The sequence below is a fragment of the Balaenoptera ricei genome, chromosome X, assembly GCF_028023285.1.
Source record: "Balaenoptera ricei isolate mBalRic1 chromosome X, mBalRic1.hap2, whole genome shotgun sequence".
Lineage (NCBI taxonomy): Eukaryota > Metazoa > Chordata > Mammalia > Artiodactyla > Balaenopteridae > Balaenoptera > Balaenoptera ricei.
In genome coordinates, this window is record NC_082660.1 from 69,765,673 (window position 1) to 69,792,733 (window position 27,061).

The window sequence follows — 27,061 nt, forward strand, 5'->3', positions numbered from 1 at the left end:
CTTTCGACAAAATTCAACACCCATTTATGATAAAAGCCCTGCAGAAAGTAGGCATAGAGGGAACTTTCCTCAACATAATAAAGGCCATATATGACAAACCCACAGCCAACATTGTCCTCAATGGTGAAAAACTGAAACCATTTCCACTAAGATCAGGAACAAGACAAGGTTGCCCACTCTCACCACTATTATTCAACATAGTTTTGGAAGTGTTAGCCACAGCAATCAGAGAAGACAAAGAAATAAAAGGAATCCAAATCAGAAAAGAAGAAGTAAAGCTGTCACTGTTTGCAGATGACATGATACTATACATAGAGAATCCTAAAGATGCTACCAGAAAACTCGTAGAGCTAATCAATGAATTTGGTAAAGTAGCAGGATACAAAATTAATGCACAGAAATCTCTTGCATTTCTATACACTAATGACGAAAAATCTGAAAGTGAAATTAAGAAAACACTCCCGTTTACCATTGCAACAAAAAGAATAAAATATCTAGGAATAAACCTACCTAAGGAGACAAAAGACCTGTATGCAGAAAATTATAAGACACTGATGAAAGAAATTAAAGATGATACAAATAGGTGGAGAGATATACCATGTTCCTGGATTGGAAGAATCAACATTGTGAAAATGACTCTACTACCCAAAGCAATCTACAGATTCAATGCAATCCCTATCCAACTACCACTGGCATTTTTCACAGAACTAGAACAAAAAATTTCACAATTTGTATGGAAACATAAAAGACCCCGAATAGCCAAAGCAATCTTGAGAACGAAAAATGGAGCTGGGGGAATCAGGTTCCCTGACTTCAGACTATATTACAAAGCTTCAGTAATCAAGACAGTTTGGTACTGGCACAAAAACAGAAATATAGATCAATGGAACAGGATAGAAAGCCCAGAGATAAACCCACACACATATGGTCACCTTATCTTTGATAAAGGAGGTAAGCATATACAGTGTAGAAAAGACAGCCTCTTCAATAAGTGGTGCTGGGTAAATTGGACATGTACATGTAAAAGTATGAAATTAGAACACTCCCTGACACCATGCACAAAAATAAACTCAAAATGGATTAAAGACCTAAGTGTAAGGGCAGACACTATCAAACTCTTAGAGGAAAACATAGGCAGAACACTCTATGACATACATCACAGCAAGATCCTTTTTGACCCAGCTCCCAGAGAAATGGAAATAAGAACACAAATAAACAAATGGGACCTAATGAAACTTAAAAGCTTTTGCACAGCAAAGGAAACCATAAACAAGACCAGAAGACAACCCTCAGAATGGGAGAAAATATTTGCAAATGAAGCAACTGACAAAGGATTAATCTCCAAGATTTACAAGCAGCTCATGCAGCTCAATAACAAAAAAACGAACAACCCAAGCCAAAAATGGGCAGAAGACCTAAATAGACATTTCTCCAAAGAAGATATACAGATGGCCTACAGACACATGAAAGAATGCTCAACATCATTAATCATTAGAGAAATGCAAATCAAAACTACAATGAGATATCATCTCACACCGGTCAGAATGGCCATCATCAAAAAATCTAGAAACAATATATGCTGGAGAGGGTGTGGAGGAAAGGGAACACTCTTGCACTGTTGGTGGGAATGTAAATTGATACAGCCACTATGGAGAACAGTATGGAGGTTCCTTAAAAAACTACAAATAGAACTACCATACGACCCAGCAATCCCACTACTGGGCATATACCCTGAGAAAACCATAGGTCAAATAGAGTCACGTACCAAAATGTTCATTGCAGCTCTATTTACAATAGCAAGGACATGGAACAACCTAAATGTCCATCGACAGATGAATGGAAAGAGAAGATGTGGCACATATATACAATGGAATATTACTCAGCCATAAAAGGAAATGAAATGGAGGTATTTGTAATGAGGTGGATGTAGTTAGAGTCTGTCATACAGAGTGAAGTAAGTCAGAAAGAGAAAAACAAATGCAGTATGCTAACACATATATACGGAATCTAAGGGGGAAAAAAAAGGCCATGAAGAACCTAGTGGCAAGACGGGAATAAAGACACAGACCTACTAGAGAATGGACTTGAGGATATGGGGAGAGGGTGGGGTGAGATGTGACAGGGTAAGAGAGTGTCATGGACATATATACACTACCAAATGTAAAATAGATAGCTAGTGGGAAGCAGCCGCATAGCACAGGGAGATCAGCTCGGTGCTTTGTGACCACCTAGAGGGGTGGGATGGGGAGGGTGGGAGGGAGGGAGATGCAAGAGGGAAGAGAATTGGGAACATATTGTATACGTATAACTGATTCACTTTGTTATAAAGCAGAAGCTAACACACCATTGTAAGGCAATTATACTTCAATAAAGATGTTTAAAAAAAAATGAACAAAAAAGAAAAAACACAAAACAACAAAAAAGTAAAGTAAAAATAGAAAACTTAAAAATATATATTAAAAAATAATAAATAATAAAAACATCAACACCATCAACTGAACAAAATGAGACAAACAAAAAGAATAATAGTAATAAGAATATTTTTCCGGGGCTTCCTCTGTAAGTGTCCTTGCTCCCACAGTGAGCCACAGCCAATCCACGCTTCCCCAGGAGGTCCTCCAATACCTCTAGGTAGGTCTCTGGACCTGCTGTGGGCACTGTGGGACCAGCTCAGACACTGACCTGGCCCAACTCACACGTGTACTTGTCCCCAAAGTCCACTGATGCTAAGTTTAGCCCAGTCTCACTTGTGGGAACACTCATTGTCTATTCAGATATTCCACAGATGTAGGATTTACCAAGCTGATCATGGGGATTTAATCTGTAGCTTGTGCAGCTGCACTGGAAGATTTCCATTCCCCTTCTTTAGTCTCACTGCCCCTGGGGCTCAGCTTTGGTTTTGGCCCCACCTCTGCATGTGCGCCATCCTCAGACCTCTGTCGCCTGCCCAGGCGAGATGGAGCAAAAGCAGTGGCTGATTGGGGCACACTTACTCCCTAAGGTGGGGAGGGGTAATGCAGCCACAGTTGGGGTGTATGGGAATTGCCTGTGGGGGCAGAGACAGGCAGACAGTTTCAACAGCCTGAGGCATGCTCACTCTAGTGGGAGTCCCTCCCAGTGACGCAGAGGCAGGAGCTGGCATGTGGGGGTGGTGATGGCCCCGTCCTTTGCACACCACTCAACAATAGTGCCTCATTCCCTAGGCAGACCATGCTTCCTCTAAGGTCATTCCCAGCTGCAGAGCCCTTCACTCCTATTCCCTCTGTTGTATCCTCACAGCCAACAGCAGTCCTTTCCCCAGATCTGCTCAATTAACTTCATGCTTTAGAATGAGTAGGGCTTTAGCAGAGACTGATACCCCTGCCAGCATTGTCAGATTCCCATCTCAGGCAGGGACACTCAGGGCTGATTCCCAAGGAGGTTTTGGGATGGGCGGCACTCAGGATGCCAGAGCCTACGTGGGCGGTGGAGGCTTTGGCTTGTGGGGTGGGCAAGCCTGCTCAGATGAGTGTCCTTCTCAGTGCTTGCAGAGGTTGAAGAAGCCAGTGGGTGGGGAAAGGAGTTGTAATGGTGGCCCCACCACTTGTGCACCACTCAACAATAACACCTTGTTCTATGGTGTCCTGGGCTTTTTCCGCAAACATTCCCAGTTGTGGAGCTTCTTACTCCTGTCCCTTCAGACTGTCTTTTCACAGCCAGCATCTGTCCCCTCCCTGGGTCTGAGCTCCAAGCCCCACTTTCCAGCACCCTTCCCCCCTTCACAACAGGAGACTCACGACTCAGGCTGGAATGTGCAATGCTGCTGCACAGATCATGTGTGCAGTTTTTACTTTTTCCAGCCTTCCACAGACCATCTGCTGCATTCTCCTTTAATCCCCAAAGTCTCTTTTTGTTGCAGGTGATTTCCCCACCATGATGGAGTTTTTCTGGGTGCAATAGCCACCCCTCACCTTCAGCTTCCCGCCAGGATTGCTGGTCCTTTTTTTGATTCCTTTTTGCTTTTACTCTTTCTTTCATCCTACCCAGTTGCAAGGGGATTTTCTTGTCCTTTAAGTGTCTGAAGTCTTCCACTAACGTTCAGCAGGGGTTCTGAGAGAATTGCTCCATTCGTAGATGTATTCTTTTATTTTCTTTTTTTTAAACATCTTTATTGGAGTATAATGTTTTGCAATGTTGTGTTAGTTTCTGCTGTATAACAAAGTGAATCAGCTATATGTGTACATATATCCCCATGTCTCCTCCTACTTGCATCTCCCTCCCACCCTCACTATCCCACCCCTCTAGGTGGACACAGAGCACCGAGCTGATCGCCCAGTGCTATGTGGATGCTTCTCACTAGCTATCTATTTTACATTTGGTAGTGTATATGGGTTCATGCCACTCTCTCACTTCGTTGCAGCTTATCCTTCCCCCTCACCGTGTCCTCAAGTCCATTCTCTACGTCTGTGTCTTTATTCTTGTCCTGCCACTAGGTTCTTCATAAACTTTTTTTTTTTAGATTCCATATATATATGTTAGGATACGGTATTTGTTTTTCTTTCTGACTTCCTTCACTCTCTATGACAGACTCTATGTCCATCCACCTCACTACAAATAATTCAATTTCGTTTCCTTTTAAGGCTGAGTAATATTCCACTGTATACAAGTGACACATCTTCTTTATCCATTCATCTGTTGATAGACACTTGGGTTGCTTTCATGTCCTGGCTATTGTAAATAGGGCTGCAATGAACATTGTGGTACATGACTCTTTTTGAATTATGGTTTTCTCAGGGTATATGTCCAGTAAAGGGATTGCTGGGTCGTATGGTAGTTCTATTTGTAGTTCTTTAAGGAACCTCCATACTGTTCTTCATAGTGGCTGTATCAATTTACATTCCCACCAACAGTGCAAGAATGTTCCCTTTTCTCCACACCCTCTCCAGCATTTATTGTTTGTAGATTTTTTGATGATGGCCATTCTGACCTGTGTGAGGTGATACCTCATTGTAGTTTTGATTTGCCTTTCTCTAATGATTAGTGATGTTGAGCATCCTTTCATATGTTTATTGGCAATCTGTGTATCTTCTTTGGAGACCTGTCTATTTAGATCTTCTGCCCATTTTTGGATTGGGTTGTTTGTTTCTTTTGATATTGAGTTGCATAAGCTGCTTGTATATTTGGAGATTAATCTTTTGTCAGTTGCAACATTTGCAAGTATTTTCTCCCATTCTGAGGGATGTCTTCTTGTCTTGTTTATGGTTTCCTTTGCTATGCAAAAGCTTTTAAGTTTCATTAGGTCCCATTTGTTTGTTTCTGTTTTTATTTCCATTTCTCTAGGAGGTGAGTCAAAAAGGATCTTGCTGTGATTTATGTCAGAGTGTGTTCTGCCTATTTTTCCTTCTAAGATTTTTTTAGTGTCTGGCCTTACATTTAGGTCTTTAATCCATTTTGAGTTTATTTGTGTATGCTATTAGGGAGTGTTCTAATTTCAATCTTTAATATGTAGCTGTCCAGTTTTCCCAGCACCACTTATTGAAGAGGCTGTCTCTTCTCCATTGTATATTCTTGCCTCCTTTGTCAAAAATAAGGTGACCATATGTGCATGGGTTTATCTCTGGGATTTCTATCCTGTTCCATTGATCTATATTTCTGTTTTTGTTCCAGTACGATACTGTCTGGATTACCATAGCTTTGTAGTGTAGTCTGAAATCAGGGAGCCTGATTCTTTAGGCTCCATTTCTCTTTCACAAGATTGCTTTGGCTATTCAAGGTCTATTGTGTTTCCATACAAATTGTAAAATTTTTTGTTATAGTACTGTGAAAAATGCCATTTGTAGTTTGATAGGGATTGCATTGAATCTGTAGATTGCTTTGGGTAGTATAGTCATTTTCACAATGTTGATTCTTCCAATCCAATAACATGGTATATCTCTCCATCTGTTTGTAACATCTTTAATTTCTTTCATCACTGTCTTATAGTTTTCTGCATACAGGTCTTTTGTCTCCTTAGGTAAGTTTATTCTGAGGTGTTTTATTCTTTTTGCTGCAATGATAAATGGGAGTGTTTCCTTAATTTCTCTTTCAGATTTTTCATCATTAGTGTATAAGAATGCAAGAGATTTCTGTGCATTAATTTTGTATCCTGCTACTTTCCCAAATTCATTGATTAGCTCTACTAGATTTCTGGTAGCATCTTTAGGATTCTCTAGTTATAGTATCATGTCATATGCAAACATTGAGTGTTTTACTTCTTCTTTTCCAATTTGGATTCCTTTTATTTCTTTTTCTTCTCTGATTGTTGTGGCTAAAACTTCCAAAACTATGTTGAATAATAGTGGTGAGAGTGGGCAACCTTGCCTTGTTCCTGACTTTAGTCGAAATGATTTCAATTTTTCACCATTGATAACGATCTTGACTGTGGGTTTGTCATATATGGCCTTTATTATATTGAGGGAAGTTCCCTCTATGCCTACTGTCCAGAGGGTTTTTTATCGTAAATGTGTGTTGAATTTTGTTGAAAGATGTTTGTGCATCTATTGAGATGACGATATGATTTTTCTCCTTCAATTTGTTAATATGGTTTATCCCATTGATTGATTTGTGGCTAATGAAGAATCCTTGCATTCCTGGGGTAAACCCCACTTGACCATGGTGTATGATCCTTTTAATGTGCTGTTGGATTCTGTTTGCTAGTATTTTGTTGAGGATTTTTGCATCTATGTTCATCAGTGATATTTGCCTGTAGTTTTCTTTCTTTGTGACATATTTGTCTAGTTTTGGTATCACGGTGATGGTGGCCTCATAGAATGAGTTTGGGAGTGTTCCTCCCTCTGCAATATTTTGGAAGAGTTTGAGAAGGATAGGTGTTAGCTCTTCTCTAAATGTTTGATAGAATTCACCTGTGAAGCCATCTGGTCCTGGGCTTTTGTTTGTTGGAAGGTTTTTAATCACAGTTTCAATTTCAGTGCTTGTGATTGGTCTGTTCATATTTTCTATTTCTTCCTGGTTCAGGCTCGGCAGGTTGTGCATTTCTAAGAATCTGTCCATTTCTTCCAGGTTGTCCATTTTATTGGCATAGAATTGCTTGTAGTAATCTCTCATGATCTTTTGTATTTCTGCAGTGTCAGTGGTTACTTCTCCTTTTTCATTTCTAATTCTATTGATTTGAGTCTTCTCCCTTTTTTTTCTTGATGAGTCTGGCTAATGGTTACAAATTTGGTTTATCTTCTAAAAGAACCAGCTTTTAGTTTTATTGATATTTGCTATCATTTCATTCATTTATTTTTCATTTATTTCTGATCTGATCTTTAAGATTTCTTTCCTTCTGCTTTGTTCTTCTTCCTCTAATTGCTTTAAGTGTAATGTTAGGTTGTTTATTTGAGGTGTTTCTTTTTTCTTGAGGTAGGATTGTATTGCTATAATCTTCCCTCTTAGAACTGCTTTTGCTGCATCTCATAGGTTTTGGTTCATCGTGGTTTCATTTTTTTGTTTGTTTGTTTCTAGGTATTTTTTAATTTCCTCTTTGATTTCTTCGGTGATCTCTGGTTATTTAGTCATGCATTATTTAGCCTCCATGTGTTTGTATTTTTTACAGATTTTTTTCATGTAATTGATATCTAGTCTTATAGCATTGTGGTTGGATAAGATACTTGATATGATTACAATTTTCTTAAATTTACCAAGGCTTGATTTGTGACCCAAGATATGATCTATCCTGGAGAATGTCCCATGAGCACTTGAGAAGAAAGTATATTCTGTTGTTTTTGGATGGAATGTCCTATAAATATCAATTAAGTCCATCTTGTTTAATGTAACATTTAAAGCTTGTGTTTCTTTATTTATTTTCATTTTGGATGATCTGTCCATTGGTGAAAGTGGGGTGTTAAAGTCCCCTATTATGATTGTGTTACTGTCAATTTATCCTGTTATGACTCTTAGCATTTGCCTTATGTACTGAGGCCCTCCTATGTTGGGTGCATAAATATTTACAATTTTTATATCTTCTTCTTGGATTGATCCCTTGTTCACTATGTAGTGTCCTCTTTGTCTCTTGTAATAGTCTTTATTTTAATGTTGATTTTGTCTGATATGAGAATTACTGCTCCAGCTTTCTTTTGATTTCCATTTGCATGGAATATCTTTTTCCATTTTCTCACTTTCAGCCTGTATGTGTCTCTAAGTCTGAAGTGGGTCTCTTGTAGACAGCATATATATGGGTCTTGTTTTTGTATCCATTCAGACAGTCTATGTCTTTTGGTTGGAACAGTTAATCCATTTACATTTAAGGTAATTATCGATATATATATTCCTATTACCATTTTCTTAACTGTTTTGGGTTTGTTATTGTAGATCTTTTCCTTCTCTTGTGTTTCCTGCCTAGAGAAGTTCCTTTAGCATTTGTTGTTAGGTGGCTTGGTGGTGCTGAATTCTCTTAGCTTTTGTTTTTCTGTAAAGGTTTTAATTTCACTGTCGAATCTGAATTAGTTCCTTGCTGGGTAGAGTAATCTTGGTTGTAGTTTTTTTCCTTTCATCACTTTAAATATGTCCTGCCACACCCTTCTGGCTTGCAGAGTTTGTGCTGAAAGTTCAGCTGTTAACCTTATGGCGATTCCCTTGTATGTTATTTGTTGTTTTTCCCTTGCTGCTTTTAATATGTTTTCTTTGTATTTAATTTTTGATAGTTTGATTAATATGTGTCTTGGCGTGTTTCTCCTTGGATTTATCCTGTATGGGACTCTCTGTGCTTCCTGGACTTGATTAACTATTTCCTTTCCCATATTAGGGAAGTTTTCAACTATAATCTCTTCAAATATTTTCTCAGTCCCTTTCTTTTTCTCTTCTTCTTCTCGGCCCCTATAATTCGAATGTTGGTGCGTTTAATGTTGTCCCAGAAGTCTCTGAGACTGTCCTCAATTATTTTCATTCTTTTTTTTTTTTATTCTGGTCTGCAGTAGTTATTTCCACTATTTTATACTCCAGGTCACTTATCCATTCTTCTGCCTCAGTTATTTTGCTATTGATTCCTTCTAGAGAATTTTAAATTTCATTTATTGTGTTGTTCATCATTGTTTGTTTACTCTTTAGTTCCTCTATGTCCTTGTTAAACATTTCTTTTATTTTCTCCATTCTATTTTCAAGGTTTTGGATCATCTTTACTATCATTACTCTGAATTCTTTTTTAGGTGTACTGCCTATTTCCTCTTCATTTGTTTGGTCTGGTGGGTATTTACCTTGCTCCTTCATCTGCTGTGTGTTTCTCTGTCTTCTCATTTTGCTTAACTTACTGTGTTTGGTGTCTCTTCTTCACAGGCTGCAGGTTCCTAGTTCCCATTGTTTTTGGTGTTTGCCTTCAGTTGCTAAGGTTGGTTTATTGGCTTGTGTAGGCTTCCTGGTGGAGGGTACTGGTGCCTGTGCTCTGGTGGATGAGGCTGAATCTTGTCTTTTTGGTGGGCAGAACCGCATCCAGGGGTGTGTTTTGGTGTGTCTGTGAACTTTTTATAATTTTAGGCAGCCTCTCTGGTAATGGGTGGGCTTGTGTTCCTGTGTTGCTAGTTGTTTGCTATGGACTGTTCAGCACTGTAGCTTGCTGGTCGTTGAGTAGAGTTAGGTCTTAACACTGAGATGGAGATCTATGGGAGAGATTTTGCTGTTTGATATTACATGGGGCTGGGAAGTCTCTGGTGGTCCAATGTCCTGAACTCGAGTCTCCCACCCAAGAGGCTCAGACCTGACACCCGGTCGGAGCACCCAGACCCTGTCAGCCACACAGCTCAGAAGAAAAGGGAGAAAAGAAAGAAAGAAAGAAAAATAAATAAAATAAAATAAAGTTATTGAAATAAAAATATTATTAAAAATAAAAAATTTAAAAAGTAATAAAAATAAAAAGAAGAAAGAAAGAAAGAAGAGATAAACCAAACCAATAAACAAATCCACCAGTGATAACAAGCACTAAAAACTATACTAAAAAAGAAGGCAAAAATACTGACAGACAGAACCGTAGGACAAATGGGAAAATCAAAGATGTATGAAAAAAATCACACAAAGAGGCATACACATACACACTCACAAAAAGAGAAAAAGGAAAAAAAAATATATATATATATATGTATAAAGAAAGAGCAACCAAATCAATAAACAAATCTACCAATGATAATAAGCTCTAAATACTAAACTAAGATAAACATAAAACCAGAAAGAAATTAAATTGTGAAAGCAAACCCCAATTCTATAGTTGCTCTCAAAGTCCACCATCTCAATTTTGTGGTGATTCATTGTCTATTCAGGTTTTCCTCAGATTCATGGTACATCAAGTTGATTGTGGAGATTTAATCTGCTCCTCCTCAGGTTGCATGGAGAAATTTCCCTTTCTCTTCTTTGTTTGCACATCTCCTGGGGTTCAGCTTTGGATTTGGCCCTGCCTCTGTGTTTAGGTCGCCTGAGGGCGTCTGTTCCCCACCCAGACAGGATGGGGTTAAAGTAGCAGCTGATGAGGGGGCTCTGGCTCACTCAGGCCTGGGGGAGGGAGGGGTACAGTAGTTATAATTGGAATGTGGGGTGAGCATGTGGCAGCAGAGACCAGCACGACTTTGCAGCAGCCTGAGGCACGCCATGTGTTCTCCCGGGGATGTTGTCCCTGGATCACGGGACCCTGGCTGTGGCAGGTTGCACAGGCTCCTGGGGGGGAGGTGTGTGTGTGTGGATAGTGACCTGTGCTTGCATACAGGCTTCTTGGTGGCTGCAGCAGCAACCTTAGCATTTCATGCCCGTCTCTGGTGTCTGTGCTGATAGCTGCCGGTCGCACTTATCTCTGGAGCTCATTTAGGTCATGCTTTGAACCCTGTCTCCATGTGCAGCCCAAAATATGTTCTCTTGTCTCTTAGGCAGTTCCAGAGTTTTTCCCGGACTCCCTCCTGGCTAGCTGTGGTGCACTAGCCTCCTTCAGGCTGTGTTCATGCAGCCAACCTCAGTCTTCTCCCTGGGATCTGACCTCTGAAGCCTGAGCATCAGCTCCCAACTGCCCACCACCCCACCGGGTGAGCAGACAAGCCTCTCAGGCTGGTGAGTGCTGGTCGACACTGATTTTTGTGTAGGAATCTCTCCACTTTGCCCTCTGCACCCCTGTTGCTGCCCTCTCCTCCATGGCTCAAAAGCTTCCCCCCAGCCCATCCCCCATCTCTGCCAGTGAAGGGGCTTCTTAGTGTGTGGAAACTTTTCCTCCTTCACAGCTCCCTCCCAGAGGTGCAGGTCCCATCCCTATTCTTTTGGTCTCCATTTTTTTTCTTTTTTCTTTTTCCCTACCCATGTACATGGGGAGTTTCTTGTCTTTTGGGAAGTCTGAGGTCTTCTGCAAACATTCAGTAGGTGTTCTGTAAGAGTTGTTCCACATGTAGATGTATTTCTGATGTATCTGTGGGGAGGAAGATGATCTCTACATCTTACTCCTCCACCATCTGTAGGTCCTTTCTCTGTAGATGTATTCTTGATGTATTTGTGAGGAGTGACAAATTCCACGTTCTCATCTTCTGCCATCTTGACTCCTCTCCCTCTGATTTTTACATTTTTAATTGGTTGTGTTTAGGGTTGAGTAGGCACTGTCTTAGACTCTATATTGCTTTCAATAGTTATGTTAAGTCTGTCTTATTTTCCTTTTAATTCTATAATTGTGAAGCAAACTAAATGTTTATGCAAGTGATGACAATTATAAGAGAGTATTAAAATCCCATTTATGCTTTTTTTCTGCAATCAAATGCATGTTATATTTCCTAATATATTAAACATTTGGGTTCTTTAACTGTTCTTTTCATGTGTAAAATAAGCTGTGTTGTAGTGGCTTTTGGCTAAAAGCAAAATGTTCTGATCCAAAAGAAAGCCAAGAAAAAGAACCATGCCATACTAGGAATGAACGTTTAACCTGGATAAGGGAAGACATGAGAGATGACAGAATTCCTATCTTTAGATATTTGAAGAGTGTCATGTGTAACAGGGAGTAGACTTTATTTTATTTGGCTTTGGTAGGCTGAACTAGGTTGAAATGTCAGGGATGTGGAGTTTTGTCTCACTAGAAGGGAGGACTTCTAACAATTATGATTGTTAAAAATGTAACCATCCACATTAATAACTTTTTCACTGAACTTGCCCTGAGAGCTAGAGCTGAAGTAGAGGCAGCCCCTTTTGCTGCATCTACTACCAGATACCCTCTAGTCCGTCACATATTCTGGCAGTTGCTTTCAATGATTGCAAGGATAGTCTCAATAAATGTGAATGTCTGAAGCTACTGTAATTCTGTTAATAAATACAGATCTTTAAAGTTACTGAAGCTTCTGAAAGTTCCATGCTATATAAGCAGAACTAATTGTGCCCTCAGCCAAATTCTGAAGGAGACAAAGTTTATCTGAGTTGTAATATCTTTTCCAAGCCCCTATCTTTCAAGGCCTAGTGACCTGGCAGCCCTTCCCCAGACCTTTATCCCATGTTTCATTCCTAAATGTTCATCGACTAACCTCAGCAGTCATCTAATCCCTGATAAGATTGTCTTTCAAAATAGATTGAGTTTTATCTCTCTCAGCATTGAGGATAGGGAAAGCTGGATCTCAAACTTTGAAAATACAGATAGAGATAATTGTAAAACTGAATGTAAAACAAGAATTTTGAAATGTATGTTTGGCAGCTATTTGCCAGGAAGACTTACTTTTCGGTTATCTCTGCAAGTTTGATTACTTCCTCTGACTACTAAGGGAAAAACCTGACTGAAGTTATTGCCAAAACATTGATCTTTTTGATTCTGAAAATATCTTCAACAGTACTCTTATCCAGTTGTAGATTGGCAAGATATTTTCAGTTTACGTAGAAAAGACTTTTTGAGTTTATGAAAGTTCACACTTGAATACCTCTTTGGTAGAATACAAATATATTTGTATACCCAAACATGGACTGATATGCCCTTGACCCTATTTTTCTCTATTTTCTGCAGAAATCATCACTCTGATGTTTTTCCTAAGGAAGGAACAAAAATTCCCAAGATGGGATGTAACAGCGCAAACAGTACAAGGGCAAAGTGCACTGATCTTCAAATGTCATTTCAGTACTCTCTCTATGCAACCACTTACATCCTCATATTTATCCCTGGTCTACTGGTGAACAGTGCAGCCTTGTGGGTTTTGTGCCGCTTCATCAACAAGAAAAATAAAGCCATCAGTTTTATGATCAACCTCTCTGTGGCTGACCTTGCTCATGTGCTGTCTTTACCCCTCCGGATTTACTATTACATCAGCCACCATTGGCCTTTCCAGAGGGCCCTTTGCCTGCTGTGCTTCTACCTAAAGTATCTCAACATGTATGCCAGTATTTGTTTCCTGACATGCATCAGCCTTTAGAGGTGCTTCTTTCTCCTCAAGCCTTTCAGGGCCAGAGACTGGAAGCGTAGGTATGATGTGGGCATCAGTGCTGCCATCTGGGTCATCGTGGGGACTGCTTGTTTGCCACTTCCAATTCTGAGAAATGCTGGATTAGCCAACAATACTGAATCCTGCTTTGCCGATTTAGGGCTTCAAAACATTAGCATGGTGTCTACTATTGGCATGGTAACTGTAGCTGAACTTGGAGGGTTTGTTTTACCTGTTGTAATTATTACTTATTGCACATGGAGAACAAGAAAAATTCTACAGGAATTCCAAGTTCCCCCTCAGAATACCAAAGAGAGAAAAAAGACTTTGTGGATGGTCCTGATGTGTGCAGTGGTATTCATTGTGTGTTTCACACCCTACCACCTCAACTTCCCTTTCTTTATGATGGTGAAGCAACGAATCTTTTCAAACTGCTCCTTTATTAAGAGCACTCTATTTTTCCACATAATTTCCCTGTGTCTTGCAAATCTAAATTGCTGTCTTGATCCAGTTGTATATTATTTTATGACTTCAGAATTTCGTGATGGATTTTCGGAGCATGGTAGTTTGGTTCTTCAGTCATGTGTGAAATGCAAGGATGATGCTTTGGAAATTCAGCATAGGAAGGAGGATCTTCAAACTATCTCTCTTGAATTTATGGATGATTCCAAAACAATGTAATCAAATAATTACCTAGAATAATCTATATGCTCTATCAGTTTATCTATGTCACCTTGAAGATCTTTCTTTAAAAAAATGGTACCCTTAAGTGCCTTAATGAAACATGGCTCCCTTTCCTTAATCCTCAAAATGATTCTTCTGGAAAAAAATATTAAAGCCTATATTTTCTGTCCAAATGGAAATATTGTTCTATGGAGCATATGAGAAAATAACTTTATTTACACAAAAGGATGAACAACAGAATGAACTGCACCCCAGTTCCTCAACAATAGGTCCAAAATTTTCACCTTCCCCTGCAAGAAACAAAATGCAAATTGAAAATAGATGAACATAGATGAATTGTCTACACATTTAAAAATGTACAGGAGAACAATACTATCTTTGCTTTATCAAAAAGTTGTACACAGGTGGAGTGGCCAAGATGGCAAAGTAGGAAGACCCTGATCTCAACTCCTTCCACAGGCACACCAAAATTACAAATACTTACAGAGCAACCATTGATGAGAACAACCTGAACACTAGCAGAAAAGATATTTTACAACTAAAGTAAAGAAGGAACCACAACAAGATGGGTAGGAGAAGTGGAGACACAGTATAGTCAAGAGCCATACCCCTGGATAGGTGACCCACAAACAGGAGAATAATTACAATTGCAGAGGTTCTCCACAAGGAATGAAGGGTCTGAGCCCCACATTAAGCTCCCCAGCCCAGAGATCCTGCACTAGAAAGACAAGCTTCTAGACTGTTTGGCTTTCAAGGCCAGTGGGGCTTAGTTTCAGGAGAGCTGAAGGGCTGTGGGAAATAGAGACTGTACTCTTAAAGGGCACACACAAAATCTCACAAGCTCTGAGACCCAGGGCAGAAGCAACAATTTGAAACAAACTTGGGTTAGACCCACTTGCTGATCTTCTGATCTTGGAGAGCCTCCCAGAGAGGAGGCAATTGGGGCTCACCCTAGGGACATCGACACTGACAGCAGCTATTTTTGGAAACTCATCCTACCATGAGGGCACTGATGCTGGCAACACCATTTTGGGATCCTCCCTCTAGCAGGCTGGCTGATTTAGGACCCCCTGAGCTTCCAAGGACCTGGCCTTGTTCACCACAGCACACAAAATCCAGCCCAACACACAACAGGCCAGCACCAGGTCTGTGAAATCAAGGCCCCAGAGCCAGAATAACCAGGACCCAGCTTCACCCACCAGTGGGCCAGCACTAACCCTGGGGTCCAGCCTTACCCCCCAGGGATGGGAATTAGCCCTGGGATATTTGGGTCCCAGCTCTTCCCACATGTGGGTGGACATCAACTCTGGGACCCCCTGCACACTGCAGCCAGATATACCAGCATTCAGTTGTGCCCATTGGGCCAGAACTAGCCCAAGGACCCTCTTGGTCCCAGCTCCACCCACCATTGAGTTGACACTAGCTCTGGGACTCCCGACCATAGTCAAAGACCTCAGGTCCTAACTCTGCACACAAGGAGCTGGTAGTATCCCTGGGACCAAGCCTTACCCACGAGTGGGAAGGCACCAGCGTCAGGATGCCCAAGGCACCATATCCTCCCATGAGGATGTTGAAACCAGCTCTAGGACACTTTGAGCCCCTCAGCCACCTGCCCTTGGCCATGGCCCAGCTCAACAGCAGGTGGATACTAGCTCCAGGATCCTAACCCTGCAGCCAGCCACCTTATGACATAGCCCATCTCACCAGTGGGCTGGCACCAGGACCAGGATTTCCCTGGTCATGCACCTAGTCATGGCAGGATTATGCCTTACCCACCAGAAGCCAGTAGTCTCCACACAAGGCAGGGGCTGGCAACCAACTGGACCAGGAGACAGATACACCTACCAGTATCCATAGTAGTCAGCTTATCACAGCAGGAAGACCCAGATAGCCCATATAGGGGGCACCCTGAGAGCATATAGCTCTGGTGACAAGAAGGGAGTGTGCTGCTGTGCCCCATAGCATGTCTCCTACATAAGGCCACTTCTCTAAGATAGGGAAATATAAGCAGTATACCAAATACATAGAAATAAAAACAGCAAATTAGACAAAATGAAGTGACAGAGCAATATGTTCCAAATGAAGTAACAAGATAAAACCCCAGAAGAAGAACTAATTTAATTGGAGCTAAGCAATCTACCCAATAAAGCATTCATGGTGGTGATCATAAAGATGCTCAAATAACTCAGGACAAAAAGTGGATGAACACAGTGAGAATAGTAATAAAAAAGAGTTCGAAAATATAAAGAAGAACCAAACAGATATGAAGAATATAATAAATGAACTAAAAATTAAACTTGAATGAATCAACAGTAGATTAGATGATACATAGGAACAGATCAGCAAAGTGGAAGACAGAGTAGTGGAAATTGTTTTAGCTAAACAGAAAAAAGAACACAGAATTTTAAAAAATGGGAACAGTTTAAGAGACCTCTGAGACAACATCAAGCATAATAACATTCTCATTATAGGGGTCCCAGAATGAGAAGAGAAAGAGGAAGTGGCAAAGAACATATTTGAAGACATAATAGCTGAAAACTTAACTAACTTGGGAAATGAAAAATACATCCAGGTCCAGGAAGCACAGAGACTTTGCAAGCAGGATCAAACCAAAAATGACTACACAAAGACACACTGTAATTAAAATGAAAAAAAAAGAAAAAGAAAAAAGGGAATATTAAAAGCAGCAAGGGAAAAGTAGCAAGTTACATACAATGAAACTCCCATAATACTATCATTGACTTTTAGGTAGAAACTCTGCAGGTAGAGGTGTGGGCCATGATATATTTAAAGGGATGAAGGGGAAAAACCTATCATGAAGAATACTCAACCTGACAAGGCTAACATTCAGATTTGAAGGAGATATTAAAAGTTCTACAGGCAAGCAAAAACAGAAAGAGTTCAGGAGCACAAAACCAGATTTAAAAGAACTGTTAAAGGGATTTCTCTAAGCAGAAAAAGAAAGGCCTCAGCTAGAAATATGAAAATTAAGAAATGAAAAATCTCATTGGTAAAGGCAAATATGCAGCAATGGTAGTAAATCAACAACATATAAAGCTAGAAGGAAGGTTAAAAGACAAAAGTTGTAAAATCAGCTGTATACATGATAAGTAGTTAAGGGGATACACAAAACAAAAAGATGTAAAATATGATGTCAAAAACAATAAATGGGGGAGAATTAAAATTTCATGGTTGGAAAAAAGCATTCAAAGTTAAGAAATCAGCAACTTATATAACATGCATATATATAGATTGTTATATATAAAACCCATGATAACCACAAACCAAAAATCCATAATAGATACAGAACACCAAAGACAGAAATGAATCCAAACATACCACTGAAGATATTTATCAAATCACAAGGGAAGAGACCAAAAGAAGAAGAAAGGAACAAAAAGAACTATATCTATCAATAATTACTTTATTTATTTATTTATTTAAAAAATAAATTTATTTATTTATTTGTTTTTATTTTTGGTTGTGTTAGGTCTTCGTCGCTGTGTGTGGGTTTTCTCTAGTTGCAGTAAGTGGGCGCTACTCTTCATTGCAGTGCATGGGTTTCTCATTGCAGTGGCTTCTCTTGTTGGGGAGCATGGGATCTAGGCATGCAGGCTTCAGTAGTTGTGGCACACGGGCTCTAGAGCACAGGCTCAGCAGTTGTGGTGCACAGGCCCAGTTGCTCTGCCGCACATGGGATCTTCCTGTACCAGGGCTCTAACCCGTGTCCCCTGCACTGGCAGGTGGGTTCTTAACCACTGCACAACCAGGGAAGTCCAATAATTACTTTAGATATAAATGGAATATATGCTCCAATCAAAAGACATAGAGTGGCTGAATGGATACAAAAATAAGGCTCATATATATGTTGCCTACAAGAGATTCCCTTAAGATCTCAAGACACATGTGAACTGAAAATGGGAAGATGGCAAAAGATATGCCATGCACATGGAAACGAAAAGAAAGCAGGGGTAGCAATACTTCCATCAAACAAAATAGACCTTAAAATAAAGACTGTAATAAGAGACAAAAAAAGACATTACATAATGATAAAGGGATATATACAAGAAGAATGTATAATAATTGTAAATATATATGCACCCAACATTAGTACATAAATACATAAAGCAAATATTAACAGACATAAAATGAGAAATTGACAATAACACAATAATTGTAGGGGACTTTTTAACACTCCACTTACATCATTGGACTGATCATCCAGACAGAAAATCAGTAAGGAAACACTGGCCTTAAATGACACATTAGATCAGCAACAGAATATAAATTCTTTTCAAGTGCACATGAAACATTCTCCAGGACAGATCACATGCTAGATGACAAAACAAGTCTTGGTAAGTTTAAGAAAATTGAAATCATATATCAACCATCTTTTCTGACCACAATTTTATGAGACTAGACTAGAAATCAATTACATGGAAAAAAACTGCAAAAATCACAAACACAAGGAGGCTAAACATTGTGCAATAAACAACCAGTGGATTACTGAAGATCTCAAAGAGAAAATGAAAAGTACCTGGAGATAAGTGCAAATGAAATTACAATGATCCAAAATCTGTGAGTTTCAGCAAAAGCATTTCTAAGAGAGTAGTTTATAGAAATATCATACAGTAAGTTCCATACATACAAACCTTCAAGTCGTGATCTTTCAAAGATGTGAACATGCGTTTGCATGTCCAATAACGTAAGTTAGTTCACGTGTCTGGCATACATTGTCTCATACATGCATTCTCTATGAGTGGTTGTGCTTTTGTGTACTTTACTGTACAGTACTGTATAGAGTACAGTAGTACAGTATCTTTATTTCAAGCCCAGGAAGTCCGCAAGCCAAGTGTAAAACTAGCAGTATATAGCCAATTGTGTTAGTTGGGTACCTATGCTAACTTTGTTGGACTTAAGAATGAGCTCTCAGGATGGAATTTTTCATATGTAAGGGACTTACTGCACAAGCTTTTCTCAGGAAACAAGAAAAATCTCAAATTAAAAGCCTAACCTTACACCTATAGGAACTAGGAAAAGAAGAATTAACAAAACCCAAAGTTAGTAGAAGGAAAGAAAGATCAGAGCTGAAATAAATTAAATAGAGAAAGGTCAATAAAACTAAGAGTTAGTTCTTTGAAAAGATGAACCAAATCGATAAAGCTTTAGCCAGGCTCATCAAGAAAAAAAGAGAGAGGACCCAAATCAATAAAATGAAAAACGAAAAAGAAGTTACAGGTGACACCACAGAAATACAAAGGATCATAAGAGCTTACTATGAACAACTATATGCCAATAAAATGGACAACATAAAAGAAATGGAAAAAATTCCTAGAAATGTACAATCTCCCAAGACTGAACAAGGAAGAAATAGAAAATATGAACAGACCAATTATCAGTAATGAAACTGAATCAGTAATTTAAAAAGCTTCCATCAAACAAAGGTCAGGAACAGATGGCTTCACAGGTGAATTCTACCAAACATGTAGAGAAGAGTTAATACTTAGTTTTCTCAAACTATTCAATAAATTTGCAGAGCACATAATGCTTCTGAACTAATTCTAAGAGGCCAGCATCACCCTGTTAGCAAAATCAGACAAAGATATCACACAAAAAAGAAAATTACAGGCGAATATCACTGATGAACATGATGCAAAAATTCTCTACAAAATATTAGCACACCAAATCCAACAATACATTAAATAGATCATACATAATGATCAAGTGAGATTTATTCCAAGGACACAAGGATAGTTCAATATCTGCAAAATAATTTAATATACCACATTAACAAATTGAAGAATAAAAATCATATGGTCATCTCAATAGGTGCAGAAAAAGCTTTTGACAAAATTCAACATCCATTTATGATAAAAAGCTCTCCAGAAAATGGACATAGAGGGAATATACCTCAATATAATAAAGGCTGTATATGACAAGCCCACAGATAACACTATACTCAATGATAAAAAGGTGAAAGCATTTATTCTAAGATCAGGAGCAAGACAAGGATGCCCACTCTCAAGACTTTTATTCAACATAATATTGAAAGTCCTAGCCACAGCAATCAGGAATCCAATGTGGAAAGGAAGAAGTAAAACTGTTTTTGCTTACCAATGACATGGTACTCTATATAGAAAATCCTAAAGATGTCACCAAGAAAACTACTAGAACTCATTAAAGAATTCTGTAAAGTGCAGGACACAAGATTAATATATAGGAATCTGTTGCAATTTTATACACTATAAAGGAACTATTAGAAAAAGAAATTAAGAAAGCAATCCTATTTACTATCACATCAAAAAGAGTAAAATACCTAGGAATAAATCTAACTAAGTAGGTAAAAGACCTGTACTCTGAAAACTATAGCTCAGTGATGAATGAAACTGAAGAGGACACAAGCAGATGCAAGGACATACTATGCTCATGGATAGGAAGAATCAATATTGCTAAAATGACCATACAACCCAAGGCAATCTACAGATTCAATGTAATCTCTATCAAATAACAATGGCATTTTTCACAGAATTAGAAAAAATAATTTAAAAATGTGACCCTAAATAGCCCAAAGTATCATGCTCCCTGATTTCAAACTATACTACAAAGCTGTACTATACTACAAATCAAAACTCTATGATACAGACACACTTATATGGGCAATTAATCTATGACAAAGGAGACATGAATATGCAATGGAGAAAAGACAGCCTCTTCAGTAAATGTTACTGGGAAAACTGGACAGTTACACGCAAAATAATAAAACGGGATTAATTTCTAACACCATATACAAAAGTAAACTAAAAATGGATTAAATACTTAAATGTAAGACCTGAAACCATAAAACTTCTAGAAGAAAATATAGGTAATACTCTGTGAAATCTGCATTAGCAATATTTTTTAGATATGTCTCCTCAGGCAAGGGAAACAATAGAAAAAAATAAACAAATGGGACTACAGCAACAAAAATATTTTGCACAGCAAAGGAAACTATCAATGAAATGAAAAGGCTGCATACTGAATGGGAGAAGATATTTGCAAATGATATATCTGGTAAGAGGTTAATATCCAAAATATACAATTTACCATCAAAAAACTAAAAATCTGATTAAAACATGGGCAGAGGACCTGAATATACATTTTTCCAAAAATAACATACAGATAGCCAACAAATATATTAATATATTAAAAGATGCTCAACACCACTAATCATCAGGGAAATGCAAATAAAAACTAAAATGAGATATCACCTCACACCTGTCAAAAATAACAATTATCAAGAACAAAAAAAGTTTTGGCAAATATTGGAGAAAAGGGTACTCTCATGCACTGTCGCTGGGAATTTAAATTGGTGCATCCACTATGGAAAAAATTATAGAGATTCCTCAAAAAGGTAAAAATAGAACTATCATATAATCTAGCAATTTCACTCCTGGATATTTATCCTAAAAAGACAAATACAGTAGTTAGATATGATATATGCACCCCTATGTTTTTGCAGCATTATTTACAATAGTCAAGATATGGAAGCAACCCAAGTGTCCATCGATAGATGAATGAATATTGAAGATGTAGTATATACATACATATAGTGGAATATTATTTAATCATAAAAAGAATGAAATCTTATCATTTGTGACCACATGGGTGAGCCTAGAAGGTATTGTTTTAAGTAAAATAAGTCAGACAGAGATAAGTACTGTGTGATTTCACTTATATGTGGAATCTAAAAAACAAAACAAAACAAATGGACAAACACAACAAAACAGAAACAGAGACATAGATACAGAGAACAAATGGTGGTTGCCAGAGGGAATGGGGGTGGGAGGAGGAGAGAAATAGTTGAGGGAGATTGAGGTACAGACTTTCAATTACAAAATAAATGAATCACAAGTTTGAAACATACAGTATGGAGAATAATCAATAATTATGTAGTATCCTTGTGTGGTGACAGATGGTAACTAGAATTATCATGGTGATCATTTTGAAATATATAGAAATATCAAGTCACTATGTTGTGTAACAGGAATTAACATAGTGTTGTAGGTTAATTATACTTCAGAAACAAAGAATCAAACAAAGTCATAGAAAAAGGGATCAGATTTGTGGTTACCAGAGGCATAGGATGGGGGCAGGGGGAATTGGTTTAAGGTGGTCATAAGGTACATATTTACTGTTATAAGATAAATAAATACTAGGGATGTAATGTACAACATGATAAATATAACTAGCACAACTGTACATCATACATGAAAATTTTTGAGAGAAAATCCTGAGTTCTCACCACAAGGCAAAATTTTTTTTCTATTTCTTTATAAAATAGAAAAAACAGATGCTATTCTTTGTATCTATATAAGATGATGGATGTTCACTAAACTTACTGTGGTAATCATTTCGTGTTGTATGTAAGTCAGATCATTGTGTTTTACACCATAAACCTATACAGTGCTGTATGTCAATTATATCTCAATAAAACTGGAAGAAAAGAGAAAGTAAGACGCAGACCCCTGTCTTACAAGTACATGTGACAAGTATTAACAGAAGTCTGGACAGTTGTCAGGGGAGTACAGGAGTGAAATGTGCTCAAGAGTATCAAAAAGACAACAAAATATCATTCCACCATTTGTTTCTCTCAAGCTAAAAAAGGCAGGATCCAAAAATTTGCTCAACACAGAATGGAAACTTCTTGTCTCCAAAGTGAAAAACCAAAAATTATCCCAGTGGACAGACTACCCATAAAGAATATTCTTTTTCTCATATAAAGAATATATTTAAGAAATAAATGTCTTCTTATGTTGATATCTGACAATTTTAACAATAATTGAAAATATTTATCGAGCACTTACTATGCATCTGGCATGTAAGTGCTTCTGATACATCAACTCATTTAATTGTCACAGTTTCTCCAAGATGAGAAAAGACAGAGAGAGGAAACTTGCCCAAGGACACAGGACTAGTAAGTAGAGTTTTCCCTCTGGAGACTATGCTCTTTCATAAATATACTCTTCCTCCTCCCTGGATGTTCTGATCACTGTGGAATTAAAAAATGGCTACCTGAGAGGATGATGTATTTCTATAGTAATTTCTACATTGCTCTTGCTGCTGAAAAAGATTCTCACTAGATTAAATAGATGACGTTTCTCTACATACACACACCACACGTTTCCTCTCACCCAAACATTTAAAAATAGGAAGGTTGAGTTCTAAGCTCCTTTCCAGGGAATTAACAATTTTTCTTGTGAGTTATCTCCTTTAAAGAGGCTTAATTCTCTGGGTGATCCTAGAGGTCAGGGGGTTGATGTTGCTGCTTTGGAGAGACAAGACTAGAGGAAAGAGGGATAACCTTTCTTAAAACTCATACAGGTTTGGATTTTCTTAAGTTTCTGCAAGTGTTGGAAGGTCATGCTCCTTGTGCATTGTGCATGGCATGGTAACTACAGGATGGCCATGGAGTCTTGACTCTAAGCACTGTTACCTTAAGCACATTGATAGAATCTCTCTGGTGTGACATGTGATCGCTTGGAAGACTAATCTGAGAGGCATTTCAGTGCCTGCCAAATGTGGAAGGTCAGGATCCATGAAAACAACATTTGGCAGAAGGTTTGATGTCAATGATGGCAGTCACCGAGGCTTACAGCAGTCACTCCTAATTTATAGGCAACTCAAAGTTCCTAGAACAGGAACTTGGAGAGGGGGAGGTCACCCACATTCCTCCATCTATTCTAATGAGTGGGGGCTTAGAGTCAAAATTAATGTGATTTATAAAAATTATGTAAGTTGAGATTTCATGGACCTGGGCATGTGGATGATATACATTTCACCATACCGTGATATATGTGACTCTTAGAGTAGTTGCTCCATAGGACTGCAAAGACATAAAAAGCAACCCACAGTGATTCAAAAAGAATTGAACACTTGCAAACATTTAGTACTTGATAGATAGTTTTTATATGAATATGTAATAAAATAAATTTATACAGGAACTTTCATGTTTATTTCCAATAATCTTACAGATGTTCCCTTTGAGTCCCTCATGTCAAAGGGACATCAGTATTCCACATCAGTATTGTTGCTGATTCATCCTAGAGTATACATCTCCACTGAAGGTAGAAGTGAAGCCACAGTGTTACTTCTTTCCTCAAGACCACAAGGAGATGTAAACCCAAGGTTGTTCATGAATCCCCATAAGAAGTCAGGTAGTCTAGAACATTTTAAAAGTCTTCCAATCTGTTTGAATCACCGTGTTTTTGTACTTATATTCTCTGACAATATGTCAAAGGTGATGATCTAACTTTTTTGGAGAACAGCCATGTTCTCAATAACAATAAGCATTTATCTAAACTTCATGCAGCCAACACACTTACATTACACCACAGGTGTGCCACATGTTAATCAAAGCTCTTTACAGAGGAGAGGAAAACAATGTTTCACAATGTTACTGTGATTAAAGGCAGAGTACCTAGAGTTACCTTGCCTGGGTTCTTAGATATGTCCCCAATATAAAAAGATCACAAATTAGTAAACTGAGGAAGCATTAAACCATATTAAAATATTTATGTATATGAGGGAAAGAGTATATTTGTGAATGTGTGTGTATGTAGTATCTTCCATACATTTGATCATTTAACTCTAGGTATGCACTGTGACGTTGAGACAATAAAAACATATGCTCTACTTTTTTCATTGCTTGCAATCTGGTATGATCATGATTGTAGTATAAACAAATTTCAGAATTTTATAATGTAATTATGGTACAGGTTTAAGGCATTTGTGTTTATTTCTATCATTCTTCTCAAGGATAATGTATTGCCATGTAATTAATCCTTTATAGGAATTTTTTAAAATTAAAAGTAAAAAAAAGGAAAATATGCACTATTTGAGAAAAGTAGCCTAAAGAAGAAATGTTTGTTAATATTATTAGGAGTTATGGGAATTAATACCCTTATAATTTGGAATATCTATGAGACTTTCATTTTCTACCCTTAGGGAAATAAACAATTTGGATTCATCCCAAATATCTCAAAAGTATCATGAGATTCACACAGAACACATACAGCTTAAGCACGAAATAATATTGTATCCTAATGTATTTCACGAACTTCAGAGTTTCAGAGTTTGCAATGAAAGCTCTTTGCTTGGATGTCTGTATGCGTGATGTAATGTACACTTTTATATAATGACACTCATTTAGCAAGTATTTTGTTATATTCGTTCATTAAAATCAACTGTGCCATGGTCTGCCTAGATTAATTCCTCTATAAACATCCTCAGTCACAACTTGATATATGTAAACCATGAGTTAATGAAGAATCAAACACAGGCCTATAGTTTTTCGGTTGGACCTCATTTCTCACAAGTAAAGATACATGTAAGGAGAACAGTGGTGAATTGAATCTTATTATAAATGCAGAATGAAAAATTGCTATTTTTGAAATCTCTGTGGTTAAGTCATTTTGTAATAAAAATCACTCCCATTGGAAAATTTGATACTTAAAATTTCATATTTGGATTTCATTAAAATGGTATTTCAAAAAGCAGTGGTTAGTTTTATAAAATTATAAACTTATTTTCTTGTCTTTATAAGATTGGAAATTCACAGAATGTTTTGTGTGAATTTTTTGTAATAGTGATTGCCTAACAAAACAAAAACAGATAACATTTACCACGATGGTGGGAGCAGGGTAAAACCTAGATTTTCTGAAGCCCTCGAGGAATCTATATTTTAGACAATTGTATTCTGTAGAAATGATCAAGTAGCTCTTTAAGTATCTGAATATTTAAAACACCATTTTAGGTGCAAATATTTCTAAATTATATTCTTTCTGACCCACATAAGCAGTTTGTTTTAAACAAGGGGACATGGTGTATAAGAGAAGCATTAATCCAGATTCAGAGAACCAGGATCCTAGTTTCAGGTCTGCCACTGATAAGCTACGTGACTTTGGGCAAGTAATCTTTCTTTGGGATTTAGTTTTATTATTTGTCCATAAGGAAGCTAGACTAGATGATCTCAGTATGAAGCATACTTTTTGGAAAGTGTTTATAAACTCTTAAGCACTTTACAAATGTTTGCTTTTGTTATTATTAGTATTAATATTGTTATCATTTAAGAAGAGGTTCAATTCTAACATTTAATGTAATCTTTTTAGGATGACTGAAGGTCATATTATAAACTTCAGTTATTTTACTGTATGCGTTTGCTTCTTTCAGAGGTATTGAAATTTGTAGGATTGCCTGTACCTACACTAAAATTGTCCCATGGATTTCTTTTCTTTTTTTTTAACATACATAGTGGATTTATTATTTATTTATTTATTTATTTATTTATTCAAACAGAAAGTCACAAAATTATAATCATACTCATCAGTTCACTCAGTCCCATGTAATTAATTTGTTTTTATCTTGATCTTTTATTAGCACTTTTATGAATTCATCAGTTTTCCATTAGAGTTCTGAAAATGCTTATTCATTCAGTTCAGCAGTATAGTCATGTACCAGAAACCTGAGCTTGTCAGACTCTTTTCCATGAATTCCTTGAAGATGAAACCCTTTTATAGGAACATTTTTGCAAAACCATCAGAGTACAACCAGAACTGTCTGTAAATGACAAAAGATTTAAAAATGACCACGGTTAAAGATTTGATGAAAGTTCAAAATAATGCAATTGACAAGGAAATTTAGTTATTTCTGAGATATACATTTTAAAATAATAACTAGAATTATGACTTATAACATTATACCAGAACATATAAGATTTTTAGGAATTTCATGTAATGTCTGAAACATTTATATTAACATAGTTCCATACAAATAACCCAAAGAAAGTTTAGTATTAGTTGTTTTTTGTTATTTGGTTTTTTTAATTTTTGAATTTTATTTTATTTATTTTTTTATACAGCAGGTTCTTATTAGTCATCAATTTTATACACATCAGTGTATACATGTCAATCCCAATCGCCCAATTCAGCACACCACCACCCCCACACCCCCATGGCTTTCCCCCTTGGTGTCCATAT

General features: G+C 37.6%; 1 pseudogene; it reads left to right on the forward strand.

The window, feature by feature from the left end:
- Positions 1 to 13,001: 13,001 nt before the first annotated feature.
- On the forward strand, positions 13,002 to 14,061 carry LOC132357094 (putative P2Y purinoceptor 10; annotated as a pseudogene).
- Positions 14,062 to 27,061: the final 13,000 nt, after the last annotated feature.